General features: G+C 37.6%; 1 protein-coding gene across 5 annotated transcripts in view; it reads right to left on the bottom strand.

Moving 5' to 3' along the window:
- Positions 1 to 7,518, bottom strand: part of Nsd3 (nuclear receptor binding SET domain protein 3) — a 126,643-nt gene extending 119,125 nt beyond the window's left edge. For all 5 annotated transcript variants that reach the window (XM_010604872.3, XM_010604863.3, XM_010604879.3 and 2 more), the window contains exon 1: positions 7,316 to 7,518. The gene's annotated coding sequence lies outside the window, so the exon portion shown is untranslated. The remainder of the gene's footprint in view (positions 1 to 7,315) is intronic.
- Positions 7,519 to 7,524: the final 6 nt, after the last annotated feature.

Below are 7,524 nucleotides of genomic sequence, written 5' to 3'. Positions count from 1 at the left end.
TATATATATATATATAGAGAGAGAGAGAGAGAGAGAGAGAAGCTGACATTTTTCTAAGTAAAAGCCACTTTTAGAGTTTACATATTAATCCAAAACCAAGTCACTGAATTCTACCAAAATGAACTCTAAGTGAACAATAGTTTGTATAAAATAGAACATTTTTTGTAAGACTCTGATTTTTTTGTTCCATGTTCGTAACTAAGGCACTAACATTTCAAATTACTAAATGCCTACACCAATATGAGGGATGTATGTAATTTTTTTCTGCCTTAAATGGCCCAAATATACTTTTGGACAATAATAAAAACTTTCCATTTACAGAACCGCAGATGCAGCATCTTAAGGCCCTGGGTTCAATCCCCATCATCAAAACAAAAACAAACAAAAAAACACCTAAAAATTGGTTCATTTATTTTCCTGACTTTATGATTACATGCCTACTATATGGAAGACATGGCACTTGGCGATTCACATATATTACCTGTAGTCTTTACTTTTTAAAATTAATCTTGGTTATTTCATTTTTCTATTTACTGACACCTCATGAAATTTTCACACACACACACACACACACACATCATTACATATTAATTTCACAAAATTTCAGATTTGTCAGGTCCTTATTATTTTAAAAAATTAGATGTTAATTTACTTTCATCCCAACTACCACCAATGCAATACCAGCTAAACCACTGAGGCTGCATCTGCAGCTTTTGTTTCAAGGCTTATTACCCAGTGCCAGTTACATAATGTTCACTTTCTAATTACTTGTTTACAACACAGTGTGCGTTTTAGATGCTTTATTATGCCATGCCATACAACTTTTAAAAAGTCAATTTTTAAAGTTTTTGCTTTTTTACATATAGTGTTCATAAGATTGCACAGCTAGTAGAGGTTGGGTAACACAGAATCAAGAGGCAGATCCGGGGATTTGGCTCTATGGTTCCGCAGCCTGCCTCCCAAGGGCAAGGGCCCAAGTTCCATCCCTGGTGGAAAAATAAAAAAAAGAGGCATACTATTGTCTGGGGAGTGGCTAATGGGCTAATGCCACTAGATAAGTCTCCATATGATCACAAATCAATTTGATAACTTAAATTTTGTTCACACAGAATCCTAGGAAATTGCCCATTTGATAAATTTAAAATACCTACCTATTTTAGTAACTATACATAGAACTTACATAAAATTTTTAAATTCCTATAGCTGAAAATATTTATTATTTAAAGCTGTTACCTGCTAAAATAAAAACATAAGCTACAAAAAGGAAGCATGTTCTTTAAAAATTTTTTAAATTAATCAAATGGCTCAGTGGTTCCGCCGCCTACCTCACAAGCACAAGGACCCGAGTTTGATCCCCGGTACCCAAAATAAATTAAAAAATAAATAAATAGGCCAGGGATCTAGCTCAGCGGTTTGGTGGCCTGCCTTGCAAGCACAAGGACCCGAGTTCAATCCCCGGTACCAAATAAATAAATAAATAAAATAAATAAATAAAAATTAATCAAACTAAGGCAGGGCATTTAGCTCAGTGGCACCCCAAACATGCCTGGCAAGTGCAAGGTCCTGAATTCAATCCCTGGTATAAAAAGAAAAAGAAAAAAAATAATAATAATTTTAAAAATAAACGGAAAACTTACAATATGACAGTCAATGTAGCCCGAGGACTGCCTGAAACCTCAATTTCACCAATTATTGAGCCAAATAATTGTGTTCTCTAACTTCATTAACAACAACAACTAAGTTATCATGTAGGAAATTTGTCAGATATCTTTAGAAAGTGCCCTATCCCACGTAAGGTATTACTAGATATCATTTTCAGTGTTATATTTGATTAATATGGAAACTACATGTATGTATTTTTTTTATTTCCCTATTTACTTTTTCTTTAACATAGCTTTTTTTTTTGGTACCGGGAATCAATTTTGGGTCCCTGCACTTTCAAGGCAGGCTGAGGAATCACTTAGCTAAATCTTCAACATAGCTTCAATGAACAAGATCCACAACTAAAATTCAAAAATAACGTAAGAATTTTTAAAAACTTTTCATATTCAAAACCTTGTCAATAGCAGATGTACTTTAGGAGTAATAATACACATTTATCCAGGGCCAGGGATTTAGCTCAGTGGTTCTGCCACATGCCTCACAAGCACAAGGACCAGAGTTTGATCCCTGGTACCAAAAAAACAAAAAAACACATTTATCCAGTAAAAACTGAACATTCTCTAAATTCACAAATTTAAATATGCCTTCTTGTCATGCCATACTTTACAGGTACAACATTGTACAGAAATGTGCAAAGGACTTACTTTGTATGCTTTTTTTTTTTTTTTTTTTTTTATCCAACTCAGGACCTTGCACTTGCGAGAAAGTCAGAGGAACTGCTGAGCTAAATCCCCCAGCCGCAAAGGACTTACTAAGGTCAACAATAAACATGAAAACAAAACTGTAAACTCTTTTTAAAAATGTTAGGTAGTTTTAGTATAATTCTTAAGTTTATTCTTATTAATATTTATAAAAAGATTAGACTACAGAAATAAAGCTTACCATTTACTTAAAAACTCAAATGCTGGATATGTAGTTTACTAACAAAGATGTCATCTTAGTTGCTCCTTCAAAAAATAATAGACCAGGGGTCAGGGATTTAGCTTTGGGGTTCTGCCACCTGCCTCACAAGCACAAGATCCCGAGTTCAATTCCCGGTACCAAAAAAATAAAATAAAATAAAATAAATGATAATAATAATAGACTGCTTTTTTCTAAAGTAAAACTAAAAATAGCATACTGAAAACAGATTTTGTGGCGATATCAAATTCTAAATTGTTTTAAAGCTTCAAGAATTTTAATTTCTTCAATGTCTACAACAAAGACTATATTTTTGTTTTGAAAGAACCCAATGAATATGTATCCATAGTAACCTATTTTCTTGATAGGCACAAATAATTTAAAAATAATCAACAGTGCCTATGAGGACTTTTTAAAATTTTTGTTTTCAATTAGATATATTTAGGTCATTTTAAAAATTTACAAATGTCAAATTTTCTTTCCAGAAGCATGACTGGATCTCTGTTGGGTGTTTTTTTTTATTGCTATCTTATTTCATTGACAATATTAAAACAGGAAAAGTTCTGCCAAAAAATCACTTCATTACACAAAACACAAACTTCAAAATAACTTGGGCCAACTGATTTAGGTATTTAAAAATATTATGTTCATATGCTGTATGTACATCATGATGAGCAAAATACCAAAAAAAAAAAAAAAAAAAAATCTGTAAAGATCTGTAGTGATCCATCTAACTCAATACTCTAAACATCCCTAACCTGGAGTACTCTCCCTCACCTTCAGCATTCATAGGTAGCTCAAAATATTTTCACAGTAAAAAAAGTAATGTGATGTGCTATAAAAGACCCAAGTAACAGGTCTGTCACCAAAAACTTGGGCTTAACTTCTACAGAACTCAGTTTTCTCTCCCTCTTTTATTTCTCTCCCTATTTTATTTGGCTTCAAACTCACTAGGTAGACCAGCTCGCCCTCGAACTCAGGGATCCTCCTGCCTCAGTCTCCTGAGTGCTGGAATTAGAGGCGTTGTACCACCATGACCAGATGGACTCAGTTTTCTCTTGTAAAATAAGATAGTTGGACTCTCTTCAATTTAAACAACCTGTCTGGAATGTAATTCAGGAGCAACTCTAATACTTAAACTAGCAAAAACCTGCTAACCTAAATGTTATTATTCCAAACAACAAAAATACTATATGACTCTTTAAAATAAGCTGTAGGTCCCATGTGCTAATAAAAAAAAAGATGTCATGGGCAAACTATTAAAATAAAAAAGCAAAAGGCAGATAGTATGACTCCATTCATGTGAATTTTAAGATACACACAAACACACATGCACACATTTTATTTAAAGGAAACTAAAAGGGCTAAGGGTACAGCTCAGCGGTAGAGCACTTTCCTAGTATATATGAGGCCCTGGGTTCAATTCCTAGTACCTTTTTAAAAAGAAAGAAAGAAAAGAAACTGAAAAAGTATGTACAATCCTGGCGGGGGATGGGGGGAAGAAGTGGGGTAGAGAGAGGAAGGTAAATTTATTCACCCAGGTTCCATAAGTAGCAAAGTCCTGGGTTCAGATACTATTTAAACGCTAAATAACACAAAGCATGGTGTTACTTAAACTCAACTTCTCCAACTGTAAAAAGGATTTAAAATTACTGATAAAACTGTTGAGAAGATAAGAGAAAACCATACATGTAAGACACCCAGCATAGCTTACTGTAAAGAGAACAGCAAATGTAAGCAGCTATAAATGTGATTATTATCAATATTATTATGAACTCTAGAAACTACTGTTTGTAGAACCAGATTTGACAGGTGATCATCAATCTTTTTTTTTTTTTCTTTTTTTTTTGGTACCAGGGATTGAACTCCAGTCCTTTGCTCTTGGGAAGCAGGCGATGGCACCACAAAACTAAATACCCAGCCCAGTTGATCATCAATCTTGCTGACAATTTCCTTTGTAAAAAACTCATTCAATCTGATCAGTTAAAGAATATACAGTTAAAAATGGAAATTATCACAAGTAACAGAAGTGGTAATCAGAGGACAGTTTGGCTTGTAGGTGTCTAACCAGCTTTCTTCATTAAGTAGAGACCTGTCCAGGGAATCAGAACACTCATGACAGCTCATTCCAACTTTCAACATGATTTTTTGTATTTTAGGGCCAGGGATTTAGCTCAGTGGTTCTGCTGCCTGCCTTGCAAGCACAAGGACCCGAGTTCAATCCCCGGCACCCCCAAAAAAATTAAAAAATAAAAATAAATGACTTTTTCTATTTTAATATACAATGACCGCTTGTTTTCAAAAAAATTATAGCACTGGTAGTTCACATATAATTTACCAATTAGTTACAAACAACATGCAATTCAATGGGAAATATAAGAAATCTCCATAAATATAAATTCCAATAAAGCATACAGAATGCCACCCCCTTTTTTAATGGAAGTTGTTCTCACAGAATCACACTAGGTGGAGGATGTAGCTCAGCAGGACCATGCCTGCCTGGAAAGTGCAAGGTCCTGAGTTCAATCCCTGGTACAATTAAATTAATCAACTAATTAATTTTTTAAATGCAGGCTAAATATTATTAGGTCAAAGTACTCCAAGTTACATAAGTTTAGTCTTTATCTTAAGAATACTCTCAGAAAGTAGCACTTTATCAATATTCAATTTAATTTTTCCAACAAACCAAGAACACAACCTAATATTCTCTATAACAGAAAAGACATTACCATTAGGACAGATGAAATCTATGTGGTACAACTGAACTGAGTCTACCATATTACAATTCCAACAAGACTTCCTGGTATTTGAGAACAGTTTTGATATCAATGGGATGGGTTAAAGTTTGGATTACCCCATTACAATTATAAAACAAAAACAAACGAGCATACATTTTTAACTTTCCAATATGAAAATAAAATGGACTCTAATACCTATTCACTTACTGTAAAGCTATCAGCCTTTAAAATAGTAACTTTTGAACCATACAAGTAGTTACATTTGAATACATTAAAGTAGTTACTCTGTAGCTTTCCTCTGAGTGACCTGATAAAAAACAAACAGAAAAACAAAAACTGGCAACCCAATGAAGCTTTAAGAACTGTACGCCCACTTCGTACATCATTGAACTGTGCTGAACTGGCACTGGGAGACTATTGAGCTAGCTAGGTGAAAGCAAAGGGAAGAAGTGGGGGACAGAGTTTATTAAAATAAACAAATAAAGCATTATCCTTAACATACTCACCACCTACAAGCAAGAGCTACATGGCACACATTTCTAATTTTTCCAACATTCAAAATACACCAAACAGATAATCTACTACAGGCAGATCTTCCTACTCCTCACCCTCACAGTGCTTTGCCAAGAGCACAGCCCCAAGTAAAATAAGCGATGCAATTTCCTTGTTTACTTAAAGAATTGCAGAAAACATGTTGACTGCTTCTGAGTCTTTTGAAACCAATCAATATTTGAGAGACTTTTCACGACCACGTTTGAAAGATGAGAGTAGGAACAATTCCTTCAGCTGGTTTAAAAAAAATCTAGTTTTAAATTTACAAAAAGGGTTAAATTTTACAGTGCAGCTCATCAGTATGCCTTGTTTGCAACAAGAAGAGGGGAAAAAGAGGAGAACAGCAAAACACACAAGATGGAAAACATCACTACCTCCTTTGGCGGTTATGAATAATTGTAAATGACCCAAGAGGTAAGGGAAAAGAGTTCATCAATAGAAAGAAGGGGGGGTTAACAATGTAAGCTGGTCCCTTCCAGATTCACACCGATGTCGGAAAGGAAAAGGAATTTATTTACACTGCAGTGTCTGGCAGCAAACATGGCTGCCCCTGCCCCCTTTACATCGGAATAGTCCTCACTCCCTCACCAAAACCGTCAAATTATGGCCATGTCTGTCTCCCTATCATAACACACACACATCTCCTCTCCCCTCAAAACGGTAACACCCACACTTCCCCCACTTCACAACAATCACAACCATAACCACTAGCTTCTCTATCTCTACCCTTGAAATAAAAGGCAAGAACACAAATACGGAACAAAAGACATTCCTTCTCACACTTTAACAACCTCCATCGCCTGCTTTTCCTCCCACTCTGACGCTCGGTCTATCCTTCTCTCCCATTCAACATTCAATTCATTGCCTTCCCTAACCCATTCTAGGTCTCCCACTTTCCTGCGTCTATTTCCTATCCTCCCATTGCATCCTGCCTCAGTCATTTCTCATCCCTTTTTTCTAACCTATCTTTCCCTCCACTTTCATTCCCTCATTTCTCCGTTGATTCCCCAAAGATACCTCGTTTCCCCCATCAAATTCTAACCTCCTCACCAGTTTCCCGGTTCCCACACCCCACCCCCGGGCCACCCCAATTCGCAGTCGCCCAGGTCCCTTAATCTTCTCCAAATCTAACTCTTTTCCCAGCCCCCTGCCCCCGTTCCCATCCTCATCCCCGCCTCCATCCCACCTCTACTCCCAATTCCCAGCTCGGCACCACTACATCTCTCATCCCAGTCCGGCTTCCCCTGCCCCACCTCCCAATTCCCTCCACACCTCCACCTTGCCATCTGCTTTCCCTTCCAGACTGCCCTCCAACCTTTCGGGCCACCCGCTCTTCCTCTGTCCCTGGGTCACCCCTTCACCCTCGCCCCATCCCTAGGTCGCCACCTCCCCACCGTGCCTTTCCTCACGACACGCGCGCGGGCGCACACACACACACACACACACACACACACACACTTTACCTTCAGTTTGTTCCATTCTAACCCCCGGGCCGTGTCAGCGCGATCACAGGAGAGACACGGAGGCCCGGAGTGGGGCTGGGGTACCGGCAGGGGCCGCGGCCGCGGGGGGAGGAGACAGAACCAAGCTAGGCCGCAAGAAAGCCCGGGACTAGATTTCCCCCGCGCCGGACGCCCGTGCCATGGCGGCCGGCACCTAGGAGGGCCACGGC

This window comes from Fukomys damarensis, unplaced genomic scaffold (genome assembly GCF_012274545.1).
Source record: "Fukomys damarensis isolate Sample0158 unplaced genomic scaffold, DMR_v1.0_HiC HiC_scaffold_18, whole genome shotgun sequence".
In the NCBI taxonomy this organism is placed as follows: domain Eukaryota; kingdom Metazoa; phylum Chordata; class Mammalia; order Rodentia; family Bathyergidae; genus Fukomys; species Fukomys damarensis.
This window is presented reverse-complemented; position numbering and strand designations above follow the sequence as displayed.